This window comes from Ranitomeya variabilis, chromosome 2 (assembly GCF_051348905.1).
Source record: "Ranitomeya variabilis isolate aRanVar5 chromosome 2, aRanVar5.hap1, whole genome shotgun sequence".
Classification (NCBI taxonomy): Eukaryota; Metazoa; Chordata; class Amphibia; order Anura; family Dendrobatidae; genus Ranitomeya; species Ranitomeya variabilis.
In genome coordinates, this window is record NC_135233.1 from 153,528,924 (window position 1) to 153,545,053 (window position 16,130).

The following is a 16,130-nucleotide window of genomic DNA, read 5'->3' on the forward strand; positions in this document are numbered from 1 at the left end:
AGAAGAGGAAAACAAAGACCTCTCTTGCCTCCAGAGAATAGACCCCAAAAGTAGGATACAAGCCCCACACAAATAATAACGGTGAGGTAAGAGGAAATGACAAACACAGAGATGAACTAGGTTTAGCAAAGAGAGGCCCACTTACTAATAGCAGAATGTAGTAAGATAACTTATATGGTCGACAAAAACCCTAACAAAAATCCACACTGGAGATTCAAGAACCCCCGAACCGTCTAACGGCCCGGGGGGAGAACTCCAGCCTCCCTAGAGCTTCCAGCAAGGTTAGGATACAGATTATGAACAAGCTGGACAAAAATGCAAACAAAAACAAATAGCAAAAAGCAAGAAAGCAGACTTAGCTTAATTTAGCAGGAACCAGGATCAGTAGACAAGAGCACAACAGATTAGCTCTGATTACAACGTTGCCAGGCATTGAACTGAAGGTCCAGGGAGCTTATATAGCAACACCCCTGACCTAACGACCTAGGTGAGCATACAAGGGATGGCAGACATTCCCAGAGTCAAATCACTAGTAACCACTAGAGGGAGCCAAAAAGATAAATTCACAACAGCCCTCCTGTGAAACAAAATATACCGCCTGTGTATCTCTATTTTCACTACATTTAATCCAGTTGATAGTTTTGGGCCTAGTTTTGGGCCTAGTAGCATTGTCTGCATGTCAGCAGAGTAGCCTGCCTGTGAAACAAACTATACTGACTGTGTATCTCTATTTTCACTGCATCTAATCCAGTTGATAGTTTGGGGCCTAGCAGCATTGTCTGCACGTCACCAGAGTAGCCCGCCTGTGAAGTTAGCTACACCACCTGTGTATCTCAATTTTTACAGCATCTAACCCAGTAAATCGTTTTGGAGTTTTGGGCTTAGTAGCAGCGTCTGCACGTCAGCAGAGTAGCCGCCTGTGAAACAAACTATACCACCTGTGTATCTCTATTTTCACTGCATCCAATCCAGTTGATTGTTTTGGGCCTAGTAGCATTGTCTGCACGTCAGCAGAGTAGCCCGCCTGTGAAACAAACTATACCGCCTGTGTATCTCTGTTTTCACTGCATCTAATTCAGTTGATAGTTTTGGGCCTAGTAGCATTGTCTGCACGTCAGCAGAGTAGCCCGCCTGTGAAGCTAGCTACACCGCCTGTGTATCTTAATTTTTACGGCATCTAAACCAGTAAATCATTTCGGGGTTTTTGGCTTAGTAGCATTTTCTGCACGTCAGCAGAGTAGCGCGCCTGTGAAACAAACTATACCGCCTGTGTATCTCTATTTTCACTGCATCTAATCCAGTTGATAGTTTTGGGCCTAGTTTTGGGCCTAGTAGCATTGTCTGCACGTCAGCAGAGTAGCCTGCCTGTGAAACAAACTATACTGACTGTGTATCTCTATTTTCACTGCATCTAATCCAGTTGATAGTTTTGGGCCTAGTAGCATTGTCTGCACGTCACCAGAGTAGCCCGCCTGTGAAGTTAGCTACACCACCTGTGTATCTCAATTGTTACAGCATCTAACCCAGTAAATCGTTTTGGAGTTTTGGGCTTAGTAGCAGTGTCTTCACGTCAGCAGAGTAGCCGCCTGTGAAACAAACTATACCGCCTGTGTATCTCTATTTTCACTGCATCCAATCCAGTTGATAGTTTTGGGCCTAGTAGCATTGTATGCACGTCAGCAGAGTAGCCCGCCTCTGAAACAAACTATACCGCCTGTGTATCTCTTTTTTCACTGCATCTAATCCAGTTGATAGTTTTGGGCCTAGTAGCATTGTCTGCACGTCAGCAGAGTAGCCCGCCTGTGAAGCTAGCTACACCGCCTGTGTATCTTAATTTTTACGGCATCTAAACCAGTAAATCGTTTTGCGGTTTTGGGCTTAGTAGCATTTTCTGCACGTCAGCAGAGTAGCGCGCCTGTGAAACAAACTATACCGCCTGTGTATCTCTATTTTCACTGCATCTAATCCAGTTGATAGTTTTGGGCCTAGAAGCACTGTCTGCACGTCAGCAGAGTAGCCCGCCTGTGAAACAAACTATACCGCCTGTGTATCTCTATTTTCACTGCATCTAATCCAGTTGATAGTTTTGGGCCTAGAAGCACTGTCTGCACGTCAGCAGAGTAGCCCGCCTGTGAAACAAACTATACCGCCTGTGTATCTCTATTTTCACTGCATCTAATCCAGTTGATAGTTTTGGGCCTAGAAGCACTGTCTGCACGTCAGCAGAGTAGCCCGCCTGTGAAACAAACTATACCACCTGTGTATCTCTATTTTCACTGCATCTAATCCAGATGATAGTTTTGGGCCTAGTAGCATTGTCTTCATGTCAGCAGAGTAGCCCACCTGTGAAACAAATTATACCGTCTGTGTATCTCTATTTTCACTGCATCTAATCCAGTTGATAGTTTTGGGGTTTTGGGCTTAGTAGCAGTGTCTGCACGTCAGCAGAGTAGCCCGCCTGTGAAACAAAATATACCGGCTGTGTATCTCTATTTTCACTGCATCTAATCCAGTTGATAGTTTGGGGCCTAGTTTTGGGCCTAGTAGCATTGTCTGCACGTCACCAGAGTAGCACGCCTGTGAAGCTAGTTACACCACCTGTGTATCTCAATTTTCACAGCATCTAACCCAGTAAATCGTTTTGGGGTTTTGGGCTTAGTAGCAGTGTCTGTATGTCACCAGAGTAGCCCACCTGTGAAACAAACTATACCGCCTGTGTATCTCTATTTTCACTGCATCTAATCCAGTTGATAGTTTTGGGCCTAGTAACATTGTCTGCACGTCAGCAGAGTAGCCCGCCTGTGAAACAAACTATACCGCCTGTGTATCTCTATTTTCACTGCATCTAATCCAGTTGATAGTTTTGGGCCTAGTAGCATTGTCTGCACGTCAGCAGAGTAGCCCGCCTGTGAAATAAACTATACCGCCTGTGTATCTCTATTTTCACTGCATCTAATCCAGTTGATAGTTTTGGGCCTAGTAGTATTGTCTGCACGTCAGCAGAGTAGCCCGCCTCTGAAACAAACTATACCGCCTGTGTATCTCTATTTTCACTGCATCTAATCCAGTTGATAGTTTTGGGCCTAGTAGCATTGTCTGCACGTCAGCACAGTAGCCCGCCTGTGAAGCTAGCTACACCGCCTGTGTATCTTAATTTTTACGGCATCTAACCAAGTAAATCGTTTTGGGGTTTTGGGCTTAGTAACAGTGTCTGCACGTCAGCAGAGTAGCCCGCCTGTGAAACAAACTATACCGCCTGTGTATCTCTATTTTCACTGCATCTAATCCAGTTGATAGTTTTGGGCCTAGTAGCATTGTCTGCACGTCAGCAGAGTAGCCCACCTCTGAATCAAACTATACCGCCTGCGTATCTCTATTTTCACTGCATCTAATCCAGTTAATAGTTTTGGGGTTTTGGGCTTAGTAGCAGTGTCTGCACGTCAGCAGAGTAGCCCGCTGTTATGACCCCAATGGCGAGGGTCTCAGAGGAACAAGTAAGTCTGCGAAGTACAAAAATCCAGCTCATAGGGCAGTGGTAACTGGGTTGACCATATATCTACTCCTAACGCCAACACTAGAAGTAGCCGGGGAACATGCCTACGTTGGTCGCTAGATGTCTCGCGCCAGCCGGAGGACTAGCTACCCCTAGAAGAGGAAAACAAAGACCTCTCTTGCCTCCAGAGAATAGACCCCAAAAGTAGGATACAAGCCCCCCACAAATAATAACGGTGAGGTAAGAGGAAATGACAAACACAGAGATGAACTAGGTTTAGCAAAGAGAGGCCCACTTACTAATAGCAGAATGTAGTAAGATAACTTATATGGTCGACAAAAACCCTAACAAAAATCCACACTGGAGATTCAAGAACCCCCGAACCGTCTAACGGCCCGGGGGGAGAACTCCAGCCTCCCTAGAGCTTCCAGCAAGGTTAGGATACAGATTATGAACAAGCTGGACAAAAATGCAAACAAAAACAAATAGCAAAAAGCAAGAAAGCAGACTTAGCTTAATTTAGCAGGAACCAGGATCAGTAGACAAGAGCACAACAGATTAGCTCTGATTACAACATTGCCAGGCATTGAACTGAAGGTCCAGGGAGCTTATATAGCAACACCCCTGACCTAACGACCCAGGTGAGCATACAAGGGATGGCAGACATTCCCAGAGTCAAATCACTAGTAACCACTAGAGGGAGCCAAAAAGATAAATTCACAACAGTACCCCCCCTTAGTGAGGGGTCACCGAACCCTCACCAAGACCACCAGGGCGATCAGGATGAGCGGTGTGAAAGGCACGAACCAAATCGGCCGCATGCACATCAGAGGCGACCACCCAGGAATTATCCTCCTGACCATAGCCCTTCCACTTGACCAGGTACTGAAGCCTCCGCCTGGAGAGACGAGAATCTAAGATCTTCTCCACCACGTACTCCAACTCGCCCTCAACCAACACCGGAGCAGGAGGCTCAGCAGAAGGAACCACAGGCACAACGTACCGCCGCAACAAGGACCTATGAAATACGTTGTGGATGGCAAACGACACCGGAAGATCCAGGCGAAAGGATACAGGATTAATGATTTCCAATATCTTGTAAGGACCAATGAAGCGAGGCTTAAATTTGGGAGAGGAGACCTTCATAGGAACAAATCGAGAAGACAGCCATACCAAATCCCCAACGCGAAGTCGGGGACCCACACCGCGGCGGCGGTTGGCAAAACGCTGAGCCTTCTCCTGTGACAACTTCAAGTTGTCCACCACATGACTCCAGATCCGCTGCAACCTATCCACCACGGAATCCACCCCAGGACAGTCAGAAGGCTCCACATGTCCCGAGGAAAAACGAGGATGGAAACCAGAGTTGCAGAAAAATGGCGAAACCAAGGTGGCGGAACTAGCCCGATTATTAAGGGCAAATTCAGCCAACGGCAAGAAGGTCACCCAATCATCCTGATCAGAAGAGACAAAACACCTCAAATAAGCCTCCAGAGTCTGATTAGTTCGCTCCGTTTGTCCGTTAGTCTGGGGATGGAAAGCGGATGAAAACGACAACTCAATGCCCATCCTACCACAAAAGGATCGCCAGAACCTGGAAACAAACTGGGATCCTCTGTCCGACACAATATTCTCAGGAATGCCGTGCAAACGAACCACGTTCTGGAAGAACACAGGAACCAGATCAGAAGAGGAGGGCAGCTTAGGCAAAGGAACCAAATGGACCATCTTGGAGAAACGATCACATATCACCCAGATGACAGACATGCCCTGAGACACCGGAAGATCAGAAATGAAATCCATAGAGATGTGTGTCCAAGGTCTCTTCGGGACAGGCAAGGGCAAGAGCAACCCGCTGGCACGAGAGCAGCAAGGCTTAGCTCGAGCACAAGTACCACAGGACTGCACAAATGACCGCACATCCCTTGACAAGGAAGGCCACCAAAAGGACCTGGCCACCAGATCTCTGGTGCCAAAAATTCCCGGGTGCCCTGCCAACACCGAGGAATGAACCTCGGAAATGACTCTGCTGGTCCATCTAGCAGGCACAAACAATCTGTCAGGTGGACAAGAGTCAGGCCTACCAGCCTGAAATCTCTGTAACACACGTCGCAGATCTGGAGAAATAGCAGACACGATAACTCCTTCCTTAAGAATACCCACAGGTTCAGCGACTCCAGGAGCATCAGGCACAAAGCTCCTAGACAGAGCATCGGCCTTCACATTCTTAGAACCTGGTAAATACGAGACCACAAAGTCAAAACGGGAGAAAAACAATGACCAGCGGGCCTGTCTAGGATTCAGGCGTTTAGCGGACTCGAGATACATCAGATTTTTGTGATCAGTCAAGACCACCACACGATGCTTAGCACCCTCGAGCCAATGACGCCACTCCTCAAATGCCCACTTCATGGCCAACAACTCCCGATTGCCCACATCATAATTTCGCTCTGCCGGCGAAAACTTCCTAGAGAAAAAGGCACAAGGTCTCATAGTAGAGCAACCAGGGCCTCTCTGCGACAAAACGGCCCCTGCCCCAATCTCCGAAGCATTCACCTCAACCTGAAAGGGAAGTGAGACGTCATGCTGGCACAAAACAGGCGCCGAAGTAAACCGGCGTTTCAACTCCTGGAAAGCCTCCACGGCAGCAGGAGCCCAGTTAGCTACATCAGAGCCTTTCTTGGTCATATCCGTCAGCGGTTTCACAACGCTAGAGAAATTTGCGATAAAACGACGGTAGAAGTTAGCAAAACCCAAGAACTTCTGTAGACTCTTAACTGACGAGGGTTGAGTCCAATCATGAATAGCTCGGACCTTGACTGGATCCATCTCCACAGCAGAAGGGGAAAAAATGAACCCCAAAAAGGGAACCTTCTGTACACCAAAGAGACACTTTGAGCCTTTTACAAACAAAGAATTTTCACGCAGAATCTCAAAAACCATCCTGACCTGCTCCACATGCGAGTCCCAATCATCAGAAAAAAACAGAATATCATCCAGATAAACAATCAAAAATTTATCCAGATACTTCCGGAAAATGTCATGCATGAAGGACTGAAAAACTGAAGGTGCATTAGAGAGCCCAAATGGCATCACCAAGTACTCAAAATGACCTTCGGGCGTATTGAATGCGGTTTTCCATTCATCGCCCTGCCTAATGCGCACAAGGTTGTACGCACCACGAAGGTCTATCTTGGTGAACCACTTGGCACCTTTAATCCGGGCAAACAAATCTGACAACAGCGGCAAAGGATACTGAAATTTGACAGTGATCTTATTTAAAAGCCGATAGTCAATACAAGGCCTCAAAGATCCGTCCTTTTTGGCCACAAAAAAGAATCCCGCACCAAGAGGGGAAGAAGAAGGACGGATATGCCCCTTCTCAAGAGACTCCTTGATATATGAACGCATCGCGGTATGTTCAGGTACCGACAGATTAAACAGTCTCCCCTTAGGAAACTTACTGCCAGGAATCAAATCTATTGCACAGTCACATTCCCTATGAGGAGGCAGTGCACTGGACTTAGACTCGCTGAAGACATCCTGATAATCAGACAAATACGCCGGAACTTCCGAAGGCGTAGAAGAAGCAATAGACAAGGGCAGGGAATCTCCATGAATTCCATGGCAGCCCCAACTTGACACTGACATAGCCTTCCAGTCCAAGACTGGATTATGGGTCTGTAACCATGGCAACCCCAAAACAACCAAATCATGCATTTTATGCAGAACAAGAAAACGTATTACCTCCCGATGTTCGGGAGTCATGCACATGGTAACCTGTGTCCAAAACTGCGGTTTATTTTTTGCCAATGGCGTAGAATCAATACCCCTAAGAGGGATAGGATTTTCCAATGGCTCAAGAACAAATCCGCAGCGCTTGGCAAATGACAGATCCATAAGGCTCAGGGCAGCACCTGAGTCCACAAACGCCATGACAGGATACGATGACAGTGAGCAAATCAAAGTTACAGATAGAATAAATTTAGGTTGCAAATTACCAATGGCGACCGGACTAACAACCTTAGTAAGACGTTTAGAGCATGCTGAGATAACATGTGTAGAATCACCACAGTAGTAACACAAGCCATTCTGGCGTCTATGAATTTTCCGCTCATTTCTAGTCAGGATTCTATCACATTGCATTAAATCAGGTGCCTGTTCAGACAACACCATGAGGGAATTTGCGGTTTTGCGCTCCCGCAACCGCCGGTCGATTTGAATAGCCAGGGCCATAGAATCATTCAGACCTGTGGGAATGGGAAAACCCACCATCACATTCTTAATGGCTTCAGAAAGGCCATTTCTAAAATTTGCAGCCAATGCACACTCGTTCCACTGGGTCAGCACAGACCATTTCCGAAATTTTTGGCAATACACTTCAGCCTCGTCCTGGCCCTGAGACATCGCCAGCAAGGCTTTTTCTGCCTGAATCTCAAGATTGGGTTCCTCATAAAGCAAACCGAGCGCCAGAAAAAACGCATCAATGTCAGCCAATGCCGGATCTCCTGGCGCCAGCGAGAAGGCCCAATCCTGAGGGTCGCCCCGTAAAAAAGAAATAACAATTTTTACTTGCTGAGCGGAGTCTCCAGATGAACAGGGTCTCAGGGACAAAAACAATTTACAATTATTCCTGAAATTTCTAAATTTAAATCGGTCTCCGGAAAACGGTTCAGGAATCGGTATCTTAGGTTCTGACATAGGATTTCTGATAACATAATCTTGTATGCCCTGCACACGAGCAGCAAGCTGGTCCACACTTGTAATCAAGGTCTGGACATTCATGTCTGCAGCAAACACAAGCCACTCATAGGTAAAGGGGAAAAGAAAAAAAAATGAGAGAGAGAAAAAAAAACTCAGAACTTTCTTTCTTATAATCCCGCTTCTGCAATGCATTTAACATTTAATACTGGCCTGGCAAACTGTTATGACCCCAATGGCGAGGGTCTCAGAGGAACAAGTAAGTCTGCGAAGTACAAAAATCCAGCTCATAGGGCAGTGGTAACTGGGTTGACCATATATCTACTCCTAACGCCAACACTAGAAGTAGCCGGGGAACATGCCTACGTTGGTCGCTAGATGTCTCGCGCCAGCCGGAGGACTAACTACCCCTAGAAGAGGAAAACAAAGACCTCTCTTGCCTCCAGAGAATAGACCCCAAAAGTAGGATACAAGCCCCACACAAATAATAACGGTGAGGTAAGAGGAAATGACAAACACAGAGATGAACTAGGTTTAGCAAAGAGAGGCCCACTTACTAATAGCAGAATGTAGTAAGATAACTTATATGGTCGACAAAAACCCTAACAAAAATCCACACTGGAGATTCAAGAACCCCCGAACCGTCTAACGGCCCGGGGGGAGAACTCCAGCCTCCCTAGAGCTTCCAGCAAGGTTAGGATACAGATTATGAACAAGCTGGACAAAAATGCAAACAAAAACAAATAGCAAAAAGCAAGAAAGCAGACTTAGCTTAATTTAGCAGGAACCAGGATCAGTAGACAAGAGCACAACAGATTAGCTCTGATTACAACGTTGCCAGGCATTGAACTGAAGGTCCAGGGAGCTTATATAGCAACACCCCTGACCTAACGACCTAGGTGAGCATACAAGGGATGGCAGACATTCCCAGAGTCAAATCACTAGTAACCACTAGAGGGAGCCAAAAAGATAAATTCACAACAGCCCTCCTGTGAAACAAAATATACCGCCTGTGTATCTCTATTTTCACTACATTTAATCCAGTTGATAGTTTTGGGCCTAGTTTTGGGCCTAGTAGCATTGTCTGCATGTCAGCAGAGTAGCCTGCCTGTGAAACAAACTATACTGACTGTGTATCTCTATTTTCACTGCATCTAATCCAGTTGATAGTTTGGGGCCTAGCAGCATTGTCTGCACGTCACCAGAGTAGCCCGCCTGTGAAGTTAGCTACACCACCTGTGTATCTCAATTTTTACAGCATCTAACCCAGTAAATCGTTTTGGAGTTTTGGGCTTAGTAGCAGCGTCTGCACGTCAGCAGAGTAGCCGCCTGTGAAACAAACTATACCACCTGTGTATCTCTATTTTCACTGCATCCAATCCAGTTGATTGTTTTGGGCCTAGTAGCATTGTCTGCACGTCAGCAGAGTAGCCCGCCTGTGAAACAAACTATACCGCCTGTGTATCTCTGTTTTCACTGCATCTAATTCAGTTGATAGTTTTGGGCCTAGTAGCATTGTCTGCACGTCAGCAGAGTAGCCCGCCTGTGAAGCTAGCTACACCGCCTGTGTATCTTAATTTTTACGGCATCTAAACCAGTAAATCGTTTCGGGGTTTTTGGCTTAGTAGCATTTTCTGCACGTCAGCAGAGTAGCGCGCCTGTGAAACAAACTATACCGCCTGTGTATCTCTATTTTCACTGCATCTAATCCAGTTGATAGTTTTGGGCCTAGTTTTGGGCCTAGTAGCATTGTCTGCACGTCAGCAGAGTAGCCTGCCTGTGAAACAAACTATACTGACTGTGTATCTCTATTTTCACTGCATCTAATCCAGTTGATAGTTTTGGGCCTAGTAGCATTGTCTGCACGTCACCAGAGTAGCCCGCCTGTGAAGTTAGCTACACCACCTGTGTATCTCAATTGTTACAGCATCTAACCCAGTAAATCGTTTTGGAGTTTTGGGCTTAGTAGCAGTGTCTTCACGTCAGCAGAGTAGCCGCCTGTGAAACAAACTATACCGCCTGTGTATCTCTATTTTCACTGCATCCAATCCAGTTGATAGTTTTGGGCCTAGTAGCATTGTATGCACGTCAGCAGAGTAGCCCGCCTCTGAAACAAACTATACCGCCTGTGTATCTCTTTTTTCACTGCATCTAATCCAGTTGATAGTTTTGGGCCTAGTAGCATTGTCTGCACGTCAGCAGAGTAGCCCGCCTGTGAAGCTAGCTACACCGCCTGTGTATCTTAATTTTTACGGCATCTAAACCAGTAAATCGTTTTGCGGTTTTGGGCTTAGTAGCATTTTCTGCACGTCAGCAGAGTAGCGCGCCTGTGAAACAAACTATACCGCCTGTGTATCTCTATTTTCACTGCATCTAATCCAGTTGATAGTTTTGGGCCTAGAAGCACTGTCTGCACGTCAGCAGAGTAGCCCGCCTGTGAAACAAACTATACCGCCTGTGTATCTCTATTTTCACTGCATCTAATCCAGTTGATAGTTTTGGGCCTAGAAGCACTGTCTGCACGTCAGCAGAGTAGCCCGCCTGTGAAACAAACTATACCGCCTGTGTATCTCTATTTTCACTGCATCTAATCCAGTTGATAGTTTTGGGCCTAGAAGCACTGTCTGCACGTCAGCAGAGTAGCCCGCCTGTGAAACAAACTATACCACCTGTGTATCTCTATTTTCACTGCATCTAATCCAGATGATAGTTTTGGGCCTAGTAGCATTGTCTTCATGTCAGCAGAGTAGCCCACCTGTGAAACAAATTATACCGTCTGTGTATCTCTATTTTCACTGCATCTAATCCAGTTGATAGTTTTGGGGTTTTGGGCTTAGTAGCAGTGTCTGCACGTCAGCAGAGTAGCCCGCCTGTGAAACAAAATATACCGGCTGTGTATCTCTATTTTCACTGCATCTAATCCAGTTGATAGTTTGGGGCCTAGTTTTGGGCCTAGTAGCATTGTCTGCACGTCACCAGAGTAGCACGCCTGTGAAGCTAGTTACACCACCTGTGTATCTCAATTTTCACAGCATCTAACCCAGTAAATCGTTTTGGGGTTTTGGGCTTAGTAGCAGTGTCTGTATGTCACCAGAGTAGCCCACCTGTGAAACAAACTATACCGCCTGTGTATCTCTATTTTCACTGCATCTAATCCAGTTGATAGTTTTGGGCCTAGTAACATTGTCTGCACGTCAGCAGAGTAGCCCGCCTGTGAAACAAACTATACCGCCTGTGTATCTCTATTTTCACTGCATCTAATCCAGTTGATAGTTTTGGGCCTAGTAGCATTGTCTGCACGTCAGCAGAGTAGCCCGCCTGTGAAATAAACTATACCGCCTGTGTATCTCTATTTTCACTGCATCTAATCCAGTTGATAGTTTTGGGCCTAGTAGTATTGTCTGCACGTCAGCAGAGTAGCCCGCCTCTGAAACAAACTATACCGCCTGTGTATCTCTATTTTCACTGCATCTAATCCAGTTGATAGTTTTGGGCCTAGTAGCATTGTCTGCACGTCAGCACAGTAGCCCGCCTGTGAAGCTAGCTACACCGCCTGTGTATCTTAATTTTTACGGCATCTAACCAAGTAAATCGTTTTGGGGTTTTGGGCTTAGTAACAGTGTCTGCACGTCAGCAGAGTAGCCCGCCTGTGAAACAAACTATACCGCCTGTGTATCTCTATTTTCACTGCATCTAATCCAGTTGATAGTTTTGGGCCTAGTAGCATTGTCTGCACGTCAGCAGAGTAGCCCACCTCTGAATCAAACTATACCGCCTGCGTATCTCTATTTTCACTGCATCTAATCCAGTTAATAGTTTTGGGGTTTTGGGCTTAGTAGCAGTGTCTGCACGTCAGCAGAGTAGCCCGCTGTTATGACCCCAATGGCGAGGGTCTCAGAGGAACAAGTAAGTCTGCGAAGTACAAAAATCCAGCTCATAGGGCAGTGGTAACTGGGTTGACCATATATCTACTCCTAACGCCAACACTAGAAGTAGCCGGGGAACATGCCTACGTTGGTCGCTAGATGTCTCGCGCCAGCCGGAGGACTAGCTACCCCTAGAAGAGGAAAACAAAGACCTCTCTTGCCTCCAGAGAATAGACCCCAAAAGTAGGATACAAGCCCCCCACAAATAACGGTGAGGTAAGAGGAAATGACAAACACAGAGATGAACTAGGTTTAGCAAAGAGAGGCCCACTTACTAATAGCAGAATGTAGTAAGATAACTTATATGGTCGACAAAAACCCTAACAAAAATCCACACTGGAGATTCAAGAACCCCCGAACCGTCTAACGGCCCGGGGGGAGAACTCCAGCCTCCCTAGAGCTTCCAGCAAGGTTAGGATACAGATTATGAACAAGCTGGACAAAAATGCAAACAAAAACAAATAGCAAAAAGCAAGAAAGCAGACTTAGCTTAATTTAGCAGGAACCAGGATCAGTAGACAAGAGCACAACAGATTAGCTCTGATTACAACATTGCCAGGCATTGAACTGAAGGTCCAGGGAGCTTATATAGCAACACCCCTGACCTAACGACCCAGGTGAGCATACAAGGGATGGCAGACATTCCCAGAGTCAAATCACTAGTAACCACTAGAGGGAGCCAAAAAGATAAATTCACAACAGTACCCCCCCTTAGTGAGGGGTCACCGAACCCTCACCAAGACCACCAGGGCGATCAGGATGAGCGGTGTGAAAGGCACGAACCAAATCGGCCGCATGCACATCAGAGGCGACCACCCAGGAATTATCCTCCTGACCATAGCCCTTCCACTTGACCAGGTACTGAAGCCTCCGCCTGGAGAGACGAGAATCTAAGATCTTCTCCACCACGTACTCCAACTCGCCCTCAACCAACACCGGAGCAGGAGGCTCAGCAGAAGGAACCACAGGCACAACGTACCGCCGCAACAAGGACCTATGAAATACGTTGTGGATGGCAAACGACACCGGAAGATCCAGGCGAAAGGATACAGGATTAATGATTTCCAATATCTTGTAAGGACCAATGAAGCGAGGCTTAAATTTGGGAGAGGAGACCTTCATAGGAACAAATCGAGAAGACAGCCATACCAAATCCCCAACGCGAAGTCGGGGACCCACACCGCGGCGGCGGTTGGCAAAACGCTGAGCCTTCTCCTGTGACAACTTCAAGTTGTCCACCACATGACTCCAGATCCGCTGCAACCTATCCACCACGGAATCCACCCCAGGACAGTCAGAAGGCTCCACATGTCCCGAGGAAAAACGAGGATGGAAACCAGAGTTGCAGAAAAATGGCGAAACCAAGGTGGCGGAACTAGCCCGATTATTAAGGGCAAATTCAGCCAACGGCAAGAAGGTCACCCAATCATCCTGATCAGAAGAGACAAAACACCTCAAATAAGCCTCCAGAGTCTGATTAGTTCGCTCCGTTTGTCCGTTAGTCTGGGGATGGAAAGCGGATGAAAACGACAACTCAATGCCCATCCTACCACAAAAGGATCGCCAGAACCTGGAAACAAACTGGGATCCTCTGTCCGACACAATATTCTCAGGAATGCCGTGCAAACGAACCACGTTCTGGAAGAACACAGGAACCAGATCAGAAGAGGAGGGCAGCTTAGGCAAAGGAACCAAATGGACCATCTTGGAGAAACGATCACATATCACCCAGATGACAGACATGCCCTGAGACACCGGAAGATCAGAAATGAAATCCATAGAGATGTGTGTCCAAGGTCTCTTCGGGACAGGCAAGGGCAAGAGCAACCCGCTGGCACGAGAGCAGCAAGGCTTAGCTCGAGCACAAGTACCACAGGACTGCACAAATGACCGCACATCCCTTGACAAGGAAGGCCACCAAAAGGACCTGGCCACCAGATCTCTGGTGCCAAAAATTCCCGGGTGCCCTGCCAACACCGAGGAATGAACCTCGGAAATGACTCTGCTGGTCCATCTAGCAGGCACAAACAATCTGTCAGGTGGACAAGAGTCAGGCCTACCAGCCTGAAATCTCTGTAACACACGTCGCAGATCTGGAGAAATAGCAGACACGATAACTCCTTCCTTAAGAATACCCACAGGTTCAGCGACTCCAGGAGCATCAGGCACAAAGCTCCTAGACAGAGCATCGGCCTTCACATTCTTAGAACCTGGTAAATACGAGACCACAAAGTCAAAACGGGAGAAAAACAATGACCAGCGGGCCTGTCTAGGATTCAGGCGTTTAGCGGACTCGAGATACATCAGATTTTTGTGATCAGTCAAGACCACCACACGATGCTTAGCACCCTCGAGCCAATGACGCCACTCCTCAAATGCCCACTTCATGGCCAACAACTCCCGATTGCCCACATCATAATTTCGCTCTGCCGGCGAAAACTTCCTAGAGAAAAAGGCACAAGGTCTCATAGTAGAGCAACCAGGGCCTCTCTGCGACAAAACGGCCCCTGCCCCAATCTCCGAAGCATCCACCTCAACCTGAAAGGGAAGTGAGACGTCAGGCTGGCACAAAACAGGCGCCGAAGTAAACCGGCGTTTCAACTCCTGGAAAGCCTCCACGGCAGCAGGAGCCCAGTTAGCTACATCAGAGCCTTTCTTGGTCATATCCGTCAGCGGTTTAACAACGCTAGAGAAATTTGCGATAAAACGACGGTAGAAGTTAGCAAAACCCAAGAACTTCTGTAGACTCTTAACTGACGAGGGTTGAGTCCAATCATGAATAGCTCGGACCTTGACTGGATCCATCTCCACAGCAGAAGGGGAAAAAATGAACCCCAAAAAGGGAACCTTCTGTACACCAAAGAGACACTTTGAGCCTTTTACAAACAAAGAATTTTCACGCAGAATCTCAAAAACCATCCTGACCTGCTCCACATGCGAGTCCCAATCATCAGAAAAAAACAGAATATCATCCAGATAAACAATCAAAAATTTATCCAGATACTTCCGGAAAATGTCATGCATGAAGGACTGAAAAACTGAAGGTGCATTAGAGAGCCCAAATGGCATCACCAAGTACTCAAAATGACCTTCGGGCGTATTGAATGCGGTTTTCCATTCATCGCCCTGCCTAATGCGCACAAGGTTGTACGCACCACGAAGGTCTATCTTGGTGAACCACTTGGCACCTTTAATCCGGGCAAACAAATCTGACAACAGCGGCAAAGGATACTGAAATTTGACAGTGATCTTATTTAAAAGCCGATAGTCAATACAAGGCCTCAAAGATCCGTCCTTTTTGGCCACAAAAAAGAATCCCGCACCAAGAGGGGAAGAAGAAGGACGGATATGCCCCTTCTCAAGAGACTCCTTGATATATGAACGCATCGCGGTATGTTCAGGTACCGACAGATTAAACAGTCTCCCCTTAGGAAACTTACTGCCAGGAATCAAATCTATTGCACAGTCACATTCCCTATGAGGAGGCAGTGCACTGGACTTAGACTCGCTGAAGACATCCTGATAATCAGACAAATACGCCGGAACTTCCGAAGGCGTAGAAGAAGCAATAGACAAGGGCAGGGAATCTCCATGAATTCCATGGCAGCCCCAACTTGACACTGACATAGCCTTCCAGTCCAAGACTGGATTATGGGTCTGTAACCATGGCAACCCCAAAACAACCAAATCATGCATTTTATGCAGAACAAGAAAACGTATTACCTCCCGATGTTCGGGAGTCATGCACATGGTAACCTGTGTCCAAAACTGCGGTTTATTTTTTGCCAATGGCGTAGAATCAATACCCCTAAGAGGGATAGGATTTTCCAATGGCTCAAGAACAAATCCGCAGCGCTTGGCAAATGACAGATCCATAAGGCTCAGGGCAGCACCTGAGTCCACAAACGCCATGACAGGATACGATGACAGTGAGCAAATCAAAGTTACAGATAGAATAAATTTAGGTTGCAAATTACCAATGGCGACCGGACTAACAACCTTAGTAAGAC